Source organism: Melanerpes formicivorus, unplaced genomic scaffold (genome assembly GCF_026170545.1).
Source record: "Melanerpes formicivorus ecotype bairdi unplaced genomic scaffold, bMelFor1.0.p_v2 SCAF_6, whole genome shotgun sequence".
Classification (NCBI taxonomy): domain Eukaryota; kingdom Metazoa; phylum Chordata; class Aves; order Piciformes; family Picidae; genus Melanerpes; species Melanerpes formicivorus.
In genome coordinates this window covers 14,111,266-14,132,238 of record NW_027142358.1, presented here as the reverse complement: position 1 = coordinate 14,132,238, position 20,973 = coordinate 14,111,266, and the positions used below count along the sequence as shown (strand labels likewise).

The 20,973-nt window shown below is 38.1% G+C and overlaps 1 protein-coding gene and 1 long non-coding RNA gene across 5 annotated transcripts in view; one reads left to right on the top strand and one right to left on the bottom strand.

The window, feature by feature from the left end:
- The window catches only part of ADK (adenosine kinase), a 286,470-nt gene that overhangs the window by 57,375 nt on the left and 208,122 nt on the right, over positions 1-20,973 (bottom strand). The gene's annotated exons all lie outside the window — the stretch shown is intronic.
- Positions 3,712-20,973, top strand: part of LOC137441896 (uncharacterized) — a 43,230-nt gene continuing 25,968 nt past the window's right edge. Inside the window, exon 1 of the long non-coding RNA XR_010987514.1 lies at positions 3,712-3,924. This is a non-coding gene — a long non-coding RNA (uncharacterized lncRNA). The remainder of the gene's footprint in view (positions 3,925-20,973) is intronic.

Here is a 20,973-nt window from a genome sequence, read left to right as displayed (position 1 = left end):
GCAGAAAAGTCAGATAACTGCTAGGATGGAAAAGAAACATTTAAAAAACCCAAGCAACTAACCACAGCCACACAGCAGGTGAGAGCAGTCACAAGCTACAAATGAATTAGAACAAGCTGCTCTGACAAACAAGCAGCATCTTTCCGAAGCTTGGAAAACTTCTCCATCTAGCTTCTGCTGGCCAAATAACTGCTAGCATCAGGAGAGCACACCAAAGGTAAAGAAAACATGGAGGTTTATTAAGATCTTGGACACAGAACTTGACCTTTTCCTTTTAAAAACAGCATAGATAAAAAGATAATGAGTATCCTATTGGTTAGTTTTGTCACTATGCTTTCAATTTGAAAGTGACCATATTTTTTTCAAGAAGTGAGGTTCAGAATTCCTATGACAGAAAGCAAACTGTAAGGTTTCTCAGCACTCCTTTCTACTTCTCAGACACAGCACTCATAAAAAAAATAAAAAGAAAACCCCCCACCATTAAATTCCGTGTGAATATACATGAATTCCTATTAAAATTAGATTCTGTAATTATGGAAAATTACATCCCTGCATGAGAAATCAGTAATCTTTCACCTAATACATAACAGCATAATTATGACAACAACTTATTTATTTAAAGTGCATAGTTTACCAATGCATTATTACATGGATAACTGTATGCAAACTGCTTTCTTTCCATGTGATAATCTGCTCTAAGATGCACTGGGTTTGTAGCAGCAATACTGATAAGATGCTGAATCCATTGTAGCTTTGCCTGTGAGGTATTTGTTTTCCCTGTTAAATCACCTTTATGTACACAAATACATGCTCACACAGCTTCCCAAATGCATCTATAGCCCATGACAAAATATATGATCTCCCTCTCTCTGAAACTTTTTGTATTTCCACCTTCTACATGCACCTATTCTCCAAACCATTCCTGGTTAAATCAATGGTTTTCACAGGGATTTTTATGCATTAGACCTCTAATCAGAAGGAAAAAAAAAAAAAGTATCAGCAATAAAATCACAGCCTCTAAAATACAACTGATTTGCACTTTCACATTTTCTGAGCACTTGAAGGTTATGAGGACCTACAGCTATTGTTTGAGATAAATGAGTTACACAAAAATAGCATTTGACACATTCACTAGTTATGAAATATTAAAGTGTAAATGCATTTTTCTTACAGTGTAATGACACAAGTTATACAATTTGCTATATGTACTATTGTTCTTCACTTTGTAAATTCACACAGGTAACTTTTAAAGTAAAATTTAGATGCAGTCAACACAGAAGATAAATTAAAGATTTGGTTTCCATTTGAATAAAATAAAACTTGGAGTGTCAATAGTGCTCTTTTTACAAGAGCAGTTCTCTACATCTCTGTTAAGCATGGACACTCACCTAGTGGCAATGTTTGTATAATCTAAAGGATTATACAAAGGACATTCTTCTCTACTTTCCATCAGTGGACAATGTCTGGCTGCTTGTTGGGAAGCAGGGCTTCAGTGCATGTAGAAGTTGCTTCAGAGGACAGATGCCATCAACAAATGCCCCCCACATTTGCTTCTTTCATTTAGCTTTTATATCTGAGCTACCATCATAAAGCGTTTGGGTCACCTGGCCCATCCCTCAGCCTACTGTTGTGGGGGAATATTGGGAAGGAACAGATCTGGTGCTGCTCAGCAGCAGCCAAAACACTGGTGTGTTATCTACCCCCTTCCACCTACCACTACAAAACACAGCACTATGAAAGATGCTATGGGGAGAACTAACTCCGTCTCAGCCAAACCCAGTACCTCTATGCTACATACTCCCAGACTCAAAGAATGCTTTTTAATCCTTAGATATACTTCAGACCAGTTACTATTTTAACCTCTACTTTTATTTCTTTAAAATGCTACATTTATTCCAGGATTTGGCTCACAACTGTTTTTAAACTAGTGAGATAACAGATTTTACATCATATTTTAATACACATTTATATATTTGTTAACAGTTACTAAATGCTTAGCATACGTTAGCACATTGCAAATGAACCTGAAATGGCACCTGATACATTTCATGTTTTATTACATGACAAACATAAGATTGCAAATTATTCCTAAGCTAAAATTAGTAGTCCTAGTAATAGTAGTAGTAATTCAGTTCTGGACAGGTTATTTTTACCTAAGTACTTCCTCAAGCCCTTCACTACAGATTTATCACAGCTCTTGAGTGCTGAGCAGTGTAAATATTTTTTCTTTGCCTGTAGCTTTGTATTTGTGTTTAACTGTAACAGAAGTTATTTCAATCTATTCAGTTTGTCACACACTGCAACACAAATAATTCCTGTGATTTTTTTCCAAGATGCCGTGTCTCTTCCATTTTATGCAAAATTTGAAAAGAGCTGTAGGGTCAAAGCAGTGCTGTTCTTTTGTGCAGATTGCATTCTGATTTGGGCTCTTGAAAAGGTATTTCTTTGCCTTTTATTAGTAATAAATTTTTTGGCCAAATACCAGACAACAAATGAATGGGAACAATCTAAAACAGTAGTGCTATGCTTTCAGAGCAAAAGTAGTGGCAATAATAGCACACCAGATGCTGCACTGGAAGCTTTTAAAAAAGACAGCTATTTAGGGATTTAGGGAAATGAAGAAAAAAAATGGGCTAGGACCTCTGAGAAGTGGCAGAAATTTGTAGAATCTCCTTTGTCTCATTGTTTTTTTTTTCCCCTCTAAAAGAGCTAGGAGGAATGTAGTGCTCATATAATGTAGTAAAATCTAATTATGTTATAAACAAGACAACAGATATTCAGCACTAGCAGACATGTATACATTTTCCTAATTCCTTGTCTCTTGTCAGTTTTTTTACACCATACACTTTCTTCTTTGGGTTAAGTTAATCAACTCTTCTGAATTACGACACAAGAAATCACAGATGACATCTACCATGCGATGTTTTGAAAATCGCTGTGCTCTAAAAGGCATTTTGATCTTAGGTTTAGACCATGAAAATAAACAGTTTATTTGGAGCCTGGCTGGCTTGCATGGTAAGTAGTGAACAGTTTGCAGAGGATACTGTGCTAAAAGTGTCACTTTTAAAAAACAATATTGAAGCAGTTCTGTACAAACATGGCACTTGTCCAAAGCACATATGGAACATTAAATATAACCGTAAAATTTTATGCACCAGATTTGACCAAGGTCTTGAGCTCTAATTTATATTTGCTCTGTTTTGCTGGAAGACTAGCTGCATTTGATAAAGCTACTTCGTAAGGGCTCTGTTCTCCTAACATTTACACGTCACACATCTGGACTTGGAGAAGGATTCTGAGTCAAAGAGCCAACTAATGCAGATCTTGCATTATGTGCAATTACTCTAGTGTCATGAATCTCCCTGGGGTATGATAATGTGCTGAAGACACCCAAAGAATATGTACTTCCAATAAAAGTGCAAGGGCCTGGGTGTTTCTGTCCTTATCAATGAACTCGGTGCACATGATCATGTAAGAAAATGAACGGTACTTGTGTTTTCCAGGGCATTTCATTTTTACTAATTATTTCTAAGCAATTAGAGCTGCCCTCAGTGTCTCAAGATCTCTGCTTGGATTGTTTTTCTCTCACAATTCACTCACTGCAGCCAAGGGAACTAAGTGATGGCAGTTGCAACACTCAATTCAGTTACATAAACACATCTTCCTTGCCAGATTCCCCTGCAGTGTTCCCATTTCATGAAGTAAGTCTCTAACATTCAGAATGTACTGTACCAGCAAGTTTCTTTTCATGTGACAAAAAATTAGATCCTCTGCTCCTGCAAAGCATCGCACACATGGAATCCACCCCTGACTCGCTGGCCGCATCAGCAAGAGGACAAAGAATACAACACTCAAGTAGTTACAGAACAAGAATCAGATGTCAGATTTTGTTAGGAGGAAGACAGCCTTCATCCAGAAACTGAGGTAGGCTCATTCCTAAATCATATTGTAAGCTACTGTGGTGCCAACGAACTGTTTGTTACACCTTCAACCATATACGAGATGTATCAAATGGATTTGCCAGTAATGATAATAAAGCACTCTAGGTAGACCATTCCTGTAGGTGTAAATGGAGTTATATTTTTAACATCACAGGTGGAACAAACACACTTTTGTCTATGAAAACAGTATATGGTAAAAGTGGGGAGACACAGAGCGATCTGTCCAACAGGCGATTGGCTGCTGAGAGAGGGGGCTGCTGGACAAAGTTGCTCACCATACCCACCCATCAGTGTGAAGCTGAGTGGTCATACTCCATTGATTCACTGTGGTTTACTATTACCATGGGTAGGTCACTGTTAGAGGCTATCTGGTACACCATGTGGGGACTAGTAGCTGTATGTCTGTGCACAGGTCAGAGACAATATATCTTTGGGCATGTTTGGACCTGGGGGTGCTGACTGACAGCTGGCTGAACATGAACCAGCAGTATGCCCAGGTGTCCAAGAAGTCCAATGGCATCCTGGCATGCATCAAGAATAGTGTGGCCAGCAGGACCAGGGAAGTCATTGTGCCCCTGTATTCAGCACTGGTTAGGCCACACCTTGAGTACTGTGTACAGTTCTGGGCCCCTCAGTTTAAGAAGGACATTGAGACACTTGAACGTGTCCAGAGAAGGGCAACAAGGCTGGTGAGAGGCCTTGAGCACAAGCCCTACGAGGAGAAGCTGAGGGAGCTGGGATTGTTTAGCCTGGAGAAGAGGCTCAGGGGAGACCTTACTGCTGTCTACAACTACTTGAAGGGTGGTTGTAGTCAGGAGGGGGTTGGTCTCCCAGAATAAGAGGACAGAGTCTCAAGCTGTGCCAGAGAAAGTTTAGGCTGGAGGTGAGGAGAAAGTTCTTCACTGAGAGAGTCATTGGTCATTGGAATGGGCTGCCCAATGAGGTGGTGGAGTCACCATCCCTGCAGGTGTTCAAGAGGGGATTGGACGTGGCACTTGGTGCCATGGTTTAGTCATGAGGTCTGTGGTGACAGGTTGGACTTGATGATCTTTGAGGTCTCTTCCAACCTTGGTGATTCTGTGATTCTATGTTTATATCAGGCAGTGGAGTATCAGAGACATAGCAGAATTACCAGAGCTACTGGCCTGAGCTGGTAACTCAGAGAGTTGCACAGCTTAAGTTACTTCTGTAATTGCACCAGCAAATTGAAGTGCCCAGTTCGCAGGTCGCCTGTCCAGGGTTAGTTCAATTGTCTTCAGTGGAGGAATACATCCATGCTCTTAAAGGATTATTTGCAAATTCCATTTGCTGCCTAGTTAAACATAAAAATACTCAGGTTCTGTTGTTGCTGTGGTTGGTTGGCTTGTTTTTCTGAGATGGAAATACAGGACAACAGAGAGAAAACAATTTTTCTTGGGGGGTTTTGTTTATTTTTCTGAGACAGAAGCATAGGAGGAGAGATAAACCAAATGAAAACTGAAGTAGTTAGAATTACTTATTAATGATTACTAATTATAACATGATGATAGAGGCTTTTTTGGATCCTTTTATAGAATTTGCAGTCAATGTTGAAGCTGTGAAATAAAGTTTCCTTCTCTCTAACTTAAGATTTATTTTTCTTTCGAAGGCCTGATCAAATCTGGAGAGTCTAAACAGGGGCATTGCTGCATAAAGCTTGAATCTGAACCACTCAGTCTCCACCTCTAGTTCAGGGACTTAGAAGGCTGAATCAAACTTCTCAGTTAATTTCCTGATTCTTTCCTACAACTCATACAGATAAACTTAACACCTAACTGCACCACATCTGCTTTCCTATCCAGCAAAGCGCAATTCCTTCTTTGTAGGAAGAATCCTGACAATACATGATGTGAGGAAGAGAAGATAAACTGTTATGTGAATATGGATCAATGTTACTTTTGCATCTTCACAAGGAATTGTTAATGGCTGGCTCCATGTGTTGACATGTTTGTTCAATAATTCATGTGGCTTGCTCCTCTTTAGTTAAACACATTTCAAAGTTAATTAAGCAGGAGCGAAACACTCCTATTCCAGCATAAAAATGTCCACAAATGGACACAACACAAATCTGAGTTAAAGTTGTGCTTAAAATAATGTGCCGTGTCAGTTCAGATTAACTTTCCTGTGTACACAAGCCTCTATTAAAAGAGAATGACTGACATGATGGATTACATTTGCAGTCTCACAAACTGCTTTTCTTCAAATATCCATATTCACAATTGTTACATGTATTCAGATTATCTTACATACAAGAAGGAGAAGTCTAGATTTGTGATAAGAGTTTTCATCTTTTACTGGCTCACTGTCACACATCAGGGTAGGCCACCACTGCCCCAGTGTTTCATCCTGGTTTGGGAAATCTAGTATGTGGCCTCTCAATTCTATTGGTATTAGTGAGGTGCACTCCAAGGTATAGAATGTCACTACCAAAATTCTCCATAAATTTGCCAGTTCTAAAGTAGAAGCAGCAGAGGTGAAAAACACACCACTTTTGGTCATGCTATTTTACAAAAAAAAATAACAAGCTCTAAATAGCCAAAAGATGAGTTTTGTTTCTGAGTTTCCACTTAAAATCAGATAAAATGTCCCCCTGAATACCACACATGACTTTACTGGAATATTGAATATAAGTAACTATTCCAGAGAAGACTAAAGGTTAAGTATATACTAGTGGAGTCTCTGCTAATAGAAGGCAGCTTAGTGGCAAAGGATTTACTACACTAGGCATGCTAGTGACCCAAGATCCACTTGCACCAATTGCTTTTCACTATAAAATGTTCTGTAAATCCACGTGTCACTGTCTGTTTAAAGAAGTGACACTCTGAACTTCTGCTTGCAGTACTTGTGCAAAAATTAATCACAGTTCAGGTAGCATATGAGTATTTTGTATTTAATGACTAGCAAAGTAATCTGGTGACATGGTCATTGCTATGGTAACTACACTTGTGTAGTGAACACTGAAGTAAATAGATACATAAAACATGTGTAAGTTGTCACTACATAAGTTACTGCTGCCCTGGAGCTGTAATGATTTGCTTCCTTTAAAATTATTAAATCTAGCCATAAATACTTGGTATCTTGCAATGTCCCATTATTTCAATAAGATGACAAGGCTCCTCTTACATAATATAGTGCAAACACACAAGCAGATTGATTTATCAAGAAAGGAACTTTTTGGAGAAGTAATTTATTGGCCTGTATTAACACTGTATGAACAGGCTTCTGGTCTGCATGAAGAAAATTACTCCCAGGCCCTGATGAAATGAGGGCAAGATTGAGCCATTGTGGAAAGACTGAAAGACTAAGGAAGTTTCTTCTTCTCTGGGAAATACAAAGCCTTTTTCAGGTAGAGAGCTCCACTGGATTTTCTCAAGTCTTTCCTTTATTCTTTGTCTCCTCCTCTCCTCAAATAATCCATCTACTTTAGCAAACAGCAGTAACGTCCATAAACAGCTTTTGGTCTCCTTTCATGCTCTACACTTCATCATAAAGAATGTCTGGCTTAAGGATGTCTTTCTTTTGTCCCAGCTGAGCAATATAACATAATTGTTAGGTCTTTCATACACAAACTTGTTTTGGAACAGTTGAGTGCAACAAGCTTAACACACAGCTTAACACAAGCTTCTCACACATAGTGATGATGAACTGATACTCAGCACAGTTGTCTTCCAATTTAGACAGGAACTGTAATCCTGCTGAGCAGATAATTGAAGGGATTATTCTACCTATGTCACAAACTGAAGGCAGGCACTGACAGGTCAAGTGGATCCCTTGGAATAGTTTCCTTGGGAAAGATTATATATATTGCTTGGAAGTCTTATGTTTCTGAAAGAAAGAGGCTAGTATTTTGTGACAGCTGCATTACAAGATCACATCAAATCGATAAGGATGGCCATGGAGACTGGAAGGTCTACACAATTGTCACTGATGAGGTACAGCTCAAGAAGTCGTTCATAGAACATACACCAGTGTATGTCCTGTGACTGGATGAACATCAACAAGTACCTTTTTAAACTAAAAAATCCAGCTGCTGCAAGGAAAAAAAAAAGTGGCAATTACATTTTATGTATGAGAAGAAAGCATCCACCTTAATGTAGTAGTGATGTTCTGGTCATGTCTCTAATGCCAGTATGAAGTTCTGTTTTTCACTTGGAGCAGAGATTTGACGTCTCTTTACCATGAGAAATACTACATCAAGATCTTGCATGCTTTGAATGTACCTTCTGAGAGTGCACAAGAACTTTATTAATCCACTGGCAGCAAGGTCCATTACCACAGATACTAACATTGGCTGTCTCTCCATGGATTTAACAAACACATCCTAAGTAATTATCATTTTAAATTTGATGTTCAGGCTATATGTAAAGACAGAAATTTAAACAAACTATTGATGACTGTTTATCTAATTTTATCTAGTGGGACTACAACAGTGCAGGTAGCTCTTACATAGGATTACTAACATGCTAGTTACCAATCAATCCTTGTCTATTTTATAGATCATAACAATTTAGCAGTGAGGAAGAAGCTCAAGAACTGTATTCTGGTTTCCTGGACTGTCTCAAATTTAATTTGTGTTCAAAAATCATGTGGCCACACCTCCCGGGGCCTTTTCTTTAAAATAGACCCCATATCTCGGAAGCCTGCATGGTTAAGTGGGGAACTACTAAGCAAACTCAGGTGGAAGAAGAGTCCACAGATCATGGAAGGAGGAGCCGGCCAGTTGGGAGGAATGTAAGACAGCTGTCAGAGGATTTAGGGAGGCTAATAGGAAGACTAAGGGCTCCTATTGCTCTCTACAACTACCTGATGTGTGACTTGGACAGGCAGGAGAGTTGGGCAGGGAGAAATTTAGTGAAGTTCAACAAGGGCATGTCTTGAGTCTTGCACCTGGGAAAGAGCAACCCCACATACCAGTATAGGCTGGGGACAGACCTGCTGGCGAGAAGTGAAGGGGGAAAGGACCTCTGGGTCCTAGTGCATGGAAGGTTGACCATGATCCAGGAATGTGTTCTTGTGGCCAAGAAGGCCAATGGTATCCTGGGTTGTATTAGAAGGGGTGTGGTCAGTAGGTCAAGAGAGGTTCTGCTCCCTGTCTACTCTGCCCTGGTGAGGCCACATCTGTAATATTGTGTCCAGTTCTGGGCCCCTCAGTTCAAGAACGACAGGGAACTGCTTGAAAGAGTTCAGCACAGAGCCACATAAATGACTAAGGGAGTATAACATCTTCCTTATGAGGAGAGACTGAGGGTACTGGGGTTCTTCAGCTTGCATAGGAGGAGACTTAGAGGTGACCTCATTAATGTTTATAAATATATGAAGGGTGAGTGCCAAAAGGAAGGAGCCAGGCTCTTCTCGGCTATGCCCAATGACAGAACAAGGGGCAATGGGTGGAAATTGAGGCATAGGAAGTTCCACGGAAGCAGGAGGAAGAATTATTTCACTGTGAGGGTGACAGAACGCTGGCACATGCTGCCCAGGGCAGGTGTGGAGTCTCCCTCTCTAGAGATATTCAAGACCCACCTGGATCAGTTCCTGTGTGACCTGTTAAAGGTGATCCTGCTTGGGGGGGTTGGGGGGCGAGGGGAGGGGGAGTTGGACTGCTCTGGGTGGTGGGGGGTGGGTGGGGTGTGTTGGACTAGATGATCTTTCGAGGTCCCTTCCAGCCTGTAACATTCCATGATTCTTAGCTTCACTTCATAGAGGGAACCTGAGACAGAAGCTACAAAGTCTGAAAAGGAGAAGAATCATAAAATGTTTTGGCTTGGAATGAACCTTCGAAGGTCATCAAGTTCAACCCTACTGAAGCAAGCAGGGATATCTTTAACTAGATCAGGTTGCTCAGAGCCCTGTCCAACCTGACCTTCAATGTTTCCAAGGATGGATAATCCACCACCTCTTTGGACAACTTGCTCCAGTGTTTGACCACCCTCCTTGTAAAAACTTTCTTCTCTAGACATAATCTGTATCTCCCTCTTTTAATTTTTAATCATCACTCCTTGTTCTGACACAACAGGTCCTGCTAGAAAAGCCTGTCTCCATCTTTCTCACAGGGTGCCATTAAGTATTGAAAGGCTGGTCTCTCTGGATCCCCCTCTTCTTGAGGCTGAATAACCTCAACTCTCTCAGCCTTTCTTTATAGGAGAGGTGTTCCAGTCCTTGGATCATTTCTGTGACTCTCCCTTGAATAGGGAGAAAGACCATATTTTTTCACTCAGGCTGTAACTGTGCAAATTCACATTAATGTAAGTTTGCAAATCATCACCATCTGATTCATCACTAATGCTCTCATTTCATTATGCTGCATCAGCATAATGAAAAGCAACACAAGTACAGATTAACAGGTTAGTGAGCTGTGGCTGGTTTTTTATGCTCTATTTGTAAATTTTTTCTTGAGAGCCAACTTGGGTTTCTTGTTGGGAGTCCATTTTAAAAAACCAATAACAACAACAATAATAAACCCCAACAGGACTAAAACTTGCATCAGGTCAATACAGAGTTAAAATCAGGGCACGAACCATTAACTTCAGTGTTAAGAACTACAAGTATGCTGCAAGAATTATGAAATCCATAAGCATGAATATAAACTTAGGAAACCCAAGGTTAAGTTTACATTGGGGAAAAAAAATCCAATCAATTAACATAAAAGACAGACACATAACTTACTCATACGTTAATTCTATCTGTGATGATACTATGAACAAAAGCATACATGAAAACAAGTCCTAATGTCCTGGAAACATATTTCCCAGCTAATCCAGTACCACAAATACTAAAATACTGAAGTCATAACAATGGTTATGACATAGTTTTACTACACAGTACCCTATCATTACTATTCTCAATAGCAACACTGAGAAGACACCTCCCTGTGACACAGCTCTTTCATGGCTCTTGTGCTGACAGAACAAGTTAATAAGGAGCAACCTACCTCTCAAAAATCTTGCAACACACAATTCCCACTGCCACCTTTAAGACTAACGTGGCAATATAGGGAAGCCAAACCTCCTTTCCTTTTGCTCTCCTGCATAAGACCTTAGATACAGTAAATAATGAATCATACAATCATTTAGGTTGGAAAAGACCTCCAAGATCATCAAGTCCAACCACTAAGAACTCTCTACCAAGTCCACCACTAAGCCATATCCCCAAGCACCACATCTATACGCCTTTAAAACACCTCCAGGGCCAGTGACTTATCTCAAACATGATTTTTCTCACTTTTCCAATTCTCTCCCTCACTGAGCAAGCAGCTATGTGAGACCTTGAGGGTCCCCTCCAACCTGGCATTCTGTGATACTTATTTCCCTGCTTGCCTCCAGCAGTCAATGAATATGCATTCTTAGCCCACAATCTTTTATTCTGCTCTGCTAGAATTCAACAGTTGTTTTAAAACATAGGGAGTACTATTAAAAGTTGCTGGAAGTGTTCATGGAGAAAGCTGAAACGATTGACAGTGAATTTTTTTACTTATAAAGCAAAGCCTAATTTGTATTTTACGCTGTTTCAGCAGTCTTTGACTGTTTTCTTCAAAATCACTGGCTCAGTGGCACCATATGGAGCATGTTGAACTTAAGATACCAAGAATGTGTCCAAGATATATCTCACTCCAGTGTGTTAAAACATTCCACCCTGCAGCTGTCATTGTAGGAATATAATTCATAGCCTAAAGTTTAAAGAAAAACAGTGTAGCTTACTATGCTTACAAAAATACAAGATTTTTCTGGTTCCAAGTAACAGTCAGTAAATGGAGAACTGTTAATCTTAAATACTGCTTTCTTAAATATTTAAAATTTTAGCTGATCATCAACTGCTTTAATTCTGCATAGTATTTAAGACTGAATACAAGAGAAAAGAAAAAGTAAAAAATTACTAAGAAGTCATTGAGGGACTTGTATATCCAGGCTTGGCATAGCTCGTCATTACTTTTTTATCGTCCCTTGACTGCATTTCTCTTACAAATTGATACATGAGATTATGGGGCAAAAATCTCAGATACATTTTTGCACTGAGCAACCTATGACCATTGTTATGACATTTTACCTCTCTCTGATCATTACTTCTCCAGTCTCGTGTTTGTTATCTCTGTTTAAAATGCAAGAGGCAGGACGTGCCTCTTACTCTGTTTTGTACTCCAAACACCTTCTATAAAGTTAACTGCTGTAGTAATAAGAGTAGGAGGTAGGCAAGAAAAAAGATTGTGAAAGCTGCCTTGGGATGGACATATTACTTAAATGGTCAACTCACAAGCTAGTAATGCCTTAGAAAAGGACCAATGAAACAATTTCAGTAAGCCTATATTCTGTGTATGACATGTTTTAAAGAAACACTATTTTAGAGAATTTAAGAACATTATTGACATGATTTTTCATATGTCTTTGTCTCTAAAGTCAGGAAGTCCTATGAGGCCCAGGGGAAAACGTTTTAGAAAGCTTCTAAGGCTATCTCATAATGAATGGTAAACTCATATATAAGACTTAATATCCTGGAGGCCTTCAAGGGCAGGCAGGAAGTTGTGTCTGCCTTGTTTGCAAGCTGGGCATCTTCACTCTACAGGATTGTCAATCTCCCATTTATAGCCAACGAAGGACCAGAGATAACGACGAATATTGTATTTCTTATGTCTCTACTTAGCATGATAGTGGGAGGGCATTTCCTATTTGCTGGGAGATTACTGGGAGCAGGAACATGGCAAGAGTTTGCAAGGGGTGGTTTATTACAGAAAGATGGCTAGTTGGGGTTGTTCAGAGTATAGAAGCTGGCTCTTTTGAAAGAGAACAGTAACTATGCTCAGTAATAAGTACTGCTGAAGAACTTGTTATATGTTCGATAAAGCCAGGACCAGCAACATAAGATCTACAAAAGCTTTTGTAAAATGTGGAATTAAAATATAAAAACATTGTACACTTATATCAAATTTGCACCACAGGCTGTTGCTGGGTATGATGTGTCTGATTCCAGAAAAATGAAATGCAAGAAACATACAAGAAAAGAAAAGAACGTAGATAAGGAAATGTTATTGAAAGGTAATCATCATAAATTGTTATGCTCTTGATTTAAATCAGTAACATGGTTTGGACAGATTAGTATAGACAAAATTAGTTACATTTCAAACAGTTTGCAGGATGAGTTGGATATGTTTCAAATCTGCTTTTGGGAATGTTATCTACATGAAGTAAATTTTTTCTTACACGTTATCCTGAACGAGGGTTTATTTTAAGTCATATTAACAGATGAGCAAAGTGGTAGCACTGAAAACAGTTGTTTGATTCGCATAAAAAAAAATTGAAAACTTTCTACATGTTGTATAAATGATAAAATTAGAGAGTTCCAATTATCTGGCTAATATTTTCTTGAAAGAAATACCTTTGTTCATGGATCACAACATTGTCCATAATGTATTAGATCAGAAATCTATTTATTGTATGACCTTGTCTTCGGAAAAACTGAAGGAAAGTGAAAGTTTATGAAACAGCACTGTTTCCTTTAAACTTTCATTAAAGAGCTGGCATTCACTCTGAAATGTAAGTGTTGGATGATACTAACTGTGGATAGTCATATTGTCTAATTATCCCATTCTTCTCATCCACCTAACACTCAAAATCATTCATTCCTGTATAATTGAATGGATAGATTTTGAAATAGCTGGGAGTGTGTTTTGTGTTTCATTAACAAGAGATACTGTTTGGAGAACTGTTACCTTGAACAACAGCCACAAGAAAGAATGTCTGCAGGATTTAATTCTGAGCTAAGCATCTTCCTTTACATATTCCTATTACATATTCTCTCACTCTATATCTGTCCAAATGCCCTTCAAAGTAACCAATTTCTGTTAATTGTTGTTGTAGTATTCTATACAGTGCACTTCAAAGTTCCAAATAAAAAGATAAACTCTTATTTATAAAAGAACAGTAGAGCATTAAAAAGAGATAATTGCCATGTAACTTCTTAAAAGCCCAACTGTAATGGAAGAGGTACAAAAACAATAGGTACGCTTTGAATAAAGTTTGTCACAAGAAAGACCTCCCCTAAACTACTTAGTATCCATAGCACAAATGAAAAGATAACTTTGGGATGACAAGCTGCCACTCCATGCCAGCTTAAAAATTATCCCAAGAACACAGCTGAAGATGATGTGGACACACTAAACACTTTGATCTCAGTTTTAGCTTGCTCTACCTGAAATACATATGTGCCTCGTTCATCCTGGGACACAAAGTTCTTGTTTGAAACATGAAAAAAGGCCATCTGTAAGTGGAGTTATTATGGGTCCAAATAATGGGTCCATTTTCCACAAGCAACACCTTGTATGTGTGCTTACACATCTCTCAGATAATGCAAGTTCAGAGATGGGTTACAATTAGCCAGTGTATGGTTATGTACTTCTTCACTTCTTTTCACCAGTTTAGATTCTAGAAAAAATTAATTTGGTTCCAGATGATGTGTTCTTTTTTTTGGGCAGTTAGATTCAGTAGTTTGACTCATTATTGTAATTCACATATACCAAGATGCAGCTCCATCCAAATCTGGCATTTACTTTGATGTTCAAATCAAATGCACAGTTTGGCAACTATCTTGTGCAGAATTTAAATTGACTGATCCATTTATCTGAAACTGGTATGTGTCCAAGACCACTCACAGATGTATCTAGTGCTCTGGAAGAAATTCCAGTGAAAGGAAAAAGACATGTTCACCATAGCTGCTCCAAAATAGTGTGGCCAGCAGGAGCAGGGAAGTCATTCTGCCCCTGTACTCTGCATTGGTTAGGCCACACTTTGAGTACTGTGTCCAGTTCTGGGCCCCTCAGTTTAGGAAGGACATTGAGACACTTGAATGTGTCCAGAGAAGGGCAACAAGGCTGGTGAGAGGCCTTGAGCACAAGCCCTATGGGGAGAGGCTGAGGGAGCTGGGATTGTTTAGCCTGGAGGAGGCTCAGGGCTGACCTCGTTGCCCTCTACAACTACCTGAAACAGGTAGTTGTATTGACACAGAATACAAGGCGTCAAATGAGGGTCTATGGATTAATAAGCAACAACATTTTGACACTGTTACTTATCATGTATGTGTGACAGTACTTTTCCTGAAGCAAAGGTTTATCGGACCATTTCTGTGGAGAATTAATAAAAAATAAAGTGTAATGACTAGGAGAGATAAGTTCTGTTAACTTAGAACAAAGACATAGCAAAACAATTTCTCCACATCACTTCTCTGGGAACTCAGTTTTTAAACAAATGTTACTGTCTGTCAGTACCTCAAAATATAGCTTGAGGAGACACTTCCATGTGGCTGCAAAATTATCATGCAAAAGCTTGGCAAATGGGGGGGGGGGTTACATTTATAAATAAGGCAAGGCTTTAGAGATCAGTTAATGCCTTTGAGAAAACCATGGATGATGCTCTTACGTATTTTAGGTATTCTGCAACTGTATTTTTTTCTACTCCGTTTCCAAGCGGTTTGAAAAGTTATTTAGGAACTAATAAAATACTTTTTGCAGCCCTTACATATATTTATGACCCACTGCATGTGCTTATAGAGTGCATGTTTAGCTTTCCTTTTAATACCATTTCTAGGAGGGAAAAATTATCTTTTAATTTTATAATTAGTAAATTTAATCAATGAGAATGCCCAATATTATCAATCCTAAGGTCTTAACATTAAGTAGTCTTAAGGATCAGTGAGTTATACTTATTCTTAAATAACTTACAAACAATAGAAATCCCAGTGACAGAAAACAGTAACTAGTTTGAAAGAAGAGAAGCTTCAAATCACTAGTTTTGCTTTTATTGTTGAAAAAAAGTCAGAAAAGTTGAACTACTTAATGGATTTGTAGTCAGAAGTGAAACTTTTTTAAGAGAATAAAAATATTATTTGAGCTGTATAAGCAGGGTGAAGGAAGGTGTTGATAGACAAAGAACATAAGAAACAAGGTTGAAACTGTAGCTTTGAAAAAAAAAAACTGCTATGTGTAGCAGAGAAAAATGTTAACTTAATAAAGATATTGCCAATTCTGTTCCAAACCTCCCAAATTATGTTTTAACAATTATTTCCTTATTAAGAAGATTTTAAAAACAAAACCCCAAAGCTGCTCTAACACAGTTCCAACTTACTTTTGACTTTTTGACAACTACCCATTTGCATTTCGTATCAATTTTTCTTAAGTGACTTCTGTATTAAAATAATTACTAAAGTATTTGTACTCAAACAGGCTGAAAAACACATCCAGTTTTAGTGTCTGAATCTATTACATTATATCATGTACTTTCTTCAAAAAACTAGATTAGAGCTATTTAGTTTAAGAGCAACCTCCAGACCTCTCTACAATACATGACCACAGGGTTTTGAATACCACCACAAACTTAGTACTGACTCCTTGACTGGCATTCCCTTTTCTTCTCATTCAACAACATTTTGTTCAGACTCAAATTTATAAACACAAGCAGCATCAATGCATACTCCCTAGGCAAATACAAGCTCTTTTATACAAAAGCTTCTGTGCAAGAACTTTACAGCTAATACCAGAATAAATTCATGCATAACAACATTTGACTAAATATCTGCAGATAAAGCTATACTGAATGGCTGCATATATAACGTAAGTCAGGATTAATAAGGATATTGTTGATATATTACACGACACAAATTAAATCCTGAAGTCAGACAATGCACCCAACTGTGTTTCTTTGCTATGCTGTGGGAGAACCTAAATGCAGACTGGTTAGATCAGATGAAACTGAGAGGTTATCAGGCTTTTTTTTTCCAAGTCCTCTGTATCACCATATATTACTCTCTCACCTAGTCTGATGTAGTGATCATATTTCCTAGGAAAGCTGGACTAGCTTGGTGATTCAACAGTCATCTAGCCCATGGAACTCACTCTTGCTATGGACATAAAACTTCTAAAGTTGACTAAAGGGGGCAGGTGTGTATGTGCTCACATCTAGATGTCACTCATGAGAACAACATGACACTGCAGCCTTACTGTAAGGACTGTAACAGGGGTATAATCCCCAGTACCTGTTGACATAAAGTACTTTAGCATGATCTAACAATGCTCTGAGTCAGAAACTGGCTACATATATCCCAAATGGGGCTTGAAATATGGAGTCATTGAGTAGACCTTAGCTGGAATGGAAAATAAAACTTTGTATTGAAACCTATGCATTTTAGCTGCATTATCATTTGCAAATACGTCTCTGAAATCGAATTCTTCTGGATTTACCCTGATATAAAGTGTTTTTCTGAACACTTCTGCCTTCATTCTTCTAGTTCTTAGGAACCATATAACTAAATTTTATTCACACTCTTATTTTTGCAGCTCTTACATTATTTGTATTGTATACTGTATGTTCTTGCCCTAGAACTCTTACAATTGAAAACACATATGCAGTTCACCTTTGAAAGGCCTTCAGAGACAAATATTAATACTACATTGAAAACTGAAGACCAAATTCTGCAAGTCTTTCTTCACACAGGTGATTTTTGTCCTAAATGTATTCAGCAGCTGACAGCATTTCAGGTCACTAACTGAAGAAAAATTTAGAACTCAATTTTTCTTGTTCCTGGCTCTGCTCTTGCTGGATGACCTTGGGCAAATAACCTCTCTATTGTCCACCTGTAAAACAGAGAGAAGACTACACACCCACCTTATTGGTTTATTTTGAGCTTTAATGTTTATGAAGTGTTGTGAGATACTCTGTGCTACAAAGTGAAAAGGGCTATCAATCATTGTCAGTAAAACACAAGCTGCTGAAATGCAGTGAAATCTGCCTTCCCTTCTCACAGGACATGTTCTGTCTTGTGCTGTGTTCTCTCCAGTATTCACAATCTTAAAAGTATCTCAACACTGCATAACATAAGGAAGGATAAATATCCCTAAGCAATCTGAGAGACTACTAGAAAATATTTTTAGTTTTCTGTAGTAAAGCCTGTTGGAAAGTATAAGCTTCTCTTCTAAATACCTGCTTGTTTTCCATACCAGGAAAAAAGAAAGCCATTTTTTAGACAGGATTCCTAGATTGCTTAAATAGCTAGATATTAGCTGAAAGCAGCATTAAATATATATTTAAATACTTGGTTCTCAATTTTCTTTTCATTCATAATGTCCTAGGTAAACTACAGTAAAATAATTTCTTGCTTATTACTCATGAATTTCACTGCAGCAGCTGAGACAATGTAGACAAATAAGATGATTAATTGAAACTGAATGAATCACAACAAAATATGTTGTTGTATAAGGTATGAGTAACTCCACAGTGATTCATGTAATTTCAGATAACAGGGCTTTTATCAAAGACAGCTGCAAGGTTGGGAAATAATTTAAAAGCATTTTATCTTAAGAGAGCCTCTGCAGTTCACAAGGCGGGGGGGGGGTGGTGTTTAAAAAAGAAAGAGGAAGAGAGGGAGAAGTGGATCCAGCGTCTGACGCTGAAATAGCCTTGGGCTGTTTCAGCATCCTTCCCACAGCACATCTTTACAACAAGCCATTGACATTATCAACCTCCCTACTGCTAGAAACTCTCTCATTTTTCAGCTGGCCACCATTTATTAGGATATTTCAATACCAAGAAAGCTAATTATGTGAATTAAGCAGCAGTATTACAATGCCACAGCTTTCCTATGATTGAAAACACAACACCTAAACCAGGAAATAAGTATCAAAAGTCTGTGAAGACATAAAGGAGTATTTTTTTTTTTCCTCCAGAATTACATTTTTTAACTCCCAGGCTCCCTCCAAAGACTTAGCAGAAATCTTAAATGCAGGTTTCATAAAAAGAAATTGCTATTTGTTTACTGCAGTTTAGAAAAGCAAACACCAGGAGCAGCTGACCTGAAAAACCTCTACCTATTAAAACAGAAGAGAGGATGAGATGTCTCCTTGCAGTTTTTTCCCCATGTGCATTTAATAAACTGGGTCAGAATGTCTGACTATGATTTTTAAGTTAACTGCAGACTCCCTGTAGCGGACTGTGCAACCCTCAGTCTCTTGCTCAGCCTGTGAAATGAAGATAATTACCCTCACCTGTGGGGCAAGTGTCTGAGAACTTCTGAAAGCTCAACAGAAAAGGAAATACTGACACATAATTTGGAATGCAACACAGTGACATCCAGCTTAATTTCATTTAAAATGATTAATACAGATGTAAAAGTTGAACTCATAAGGAAGGTAGCTTGCATACAACCACTGACTGAAAATAACCCCTCAATATGAATCAGTTCCAGTAAGCTAAAGGTCTCTCAAGGGCTCTCTATGTAACATATATGTATGTTACAGTATGTACAGTATGTACAGTATGTGCAGTTAGCAGTATAGTAAAATAAGCCTCTTCCAGATATTCAGTTTCAAATACCATCTACTAATTGCCTTTGACAATTAATTTCAAACATTCAAAAACATTTTTCAATGCTTATTTGAAATTACTTCAAACAGAAATGACAATTTGGTGGTATTTATAGCATGACCATAACTGCCCTTACTTCTTGACCCCATCTGACACAGAAAAACAGACTGAAATGACTGTCTCCCTTGAATTATTTATTGAAAGCTAAACTGTATTTCCCTCCTCCACACACCAAATTACACCAGCCACCTGATTTTCTCCTGCCTCTTCTCTGTTAATCGTTTCCTCAGAATCAGACAATTCACCAGTGTGAAAGGACATTCAGGTAGTATGGAAAACTATTTGCTAGTTCTATAAAGAGTAGCAATTACACTGGTGTAAATGCAGATTGATTCAGTTATGCCATTATGAATGCATACTAGTTTAAAAAGAACCACCATGAGGCTCATTTAACTTACAAAACTGATTATGATTCATTCAAGATTCTCATGAGCTGTGGGCAGATTTCTAAACCTGCAGATAGTGGTCTGGTCCCAAGTGATAATTCAGCAGAGAAAATTTGCAGGTGGGATTTAAAGTTGTCTGCAGTGTTATATATGTATAATATATAAAAGTAGGTGGAATTAAGATAGTTTAGAAACATGCATGGTACTTTACAGAAAAGAAACAGACCAATTCTATTTTTTTTAAACAGCAATTTAGGTGTAAATCCTAGTCTGTTCAACACTTTCATGACAGAAAATGAGCAGGACTTCCATGTGCTCTCCTGCTTAAAACAAGCACAAAACTGCAAGTTCAAAATCAGCAGCATGTTAACCACTGTCACTAGTTTCAGATTTACTGGTTTTCCATGCCATTAAAGAGAATTTTGACATTAAAGAGATTTGCCTTTATAAAGGCTTATAACGGTTAAAGGCTTTGTTCAAACCACACATTTTTCTAAGGATATTTATGTTAGATGCCTCACTTAAAAATATTTAAAATTAGGGATGCACAATGTGTCATTTTGGTATTAAGACATGTTTGCTGTCTTCTTGCATACAATGACACCCATCTTTTCATAGCTCAGGATTTGCAGCTCCAGAACCACCACTACAGCTATCATCATTGCTTATAAAGTATATGCTTTCTTTTCAGCATATCTGCTGTCAAATCAGCATCAGTTTCCCAATGAGTTTGCAAGAAACATCTGTCTTTGCAGAACTTCAGCTTACAAGCCTGTAATTAATATGTTCAGAGACTATGTGTTTAGAAGTAACAGCTCTGTACAGTAGAAAGGAAGAAGATCTAATTACAAGAACGATTGTTATCTTAGCTTTCTTCAGAAAAATCCAAGATTTCTCTTTCACATAACCTCCTCAACTGTTACTGATTGCTCCACACTGCATACTGCAAGCTATTTTGTTTGGTTATGGGCAGTAAATGAGGAGCTCAGCATGCCTGTAACTCTGCAGTTTCAAAATTTCTCAGTGCTCTCCTGCCTGCATGTAAGAAGAGAACCCGGAAGATCTTTACCACATCAATATCAATATAAATATATTCCTCTGAGTCATGAATGACTGTCACACACAGGGATGAATCATATGAAAGCTTTATAGTGTCCCTTGAATTCTGAAGGCCTCCACAGAAAAGAAAGTGCTATTTAGCTGCACATCCCAAAATACACAGACCATTTCCTC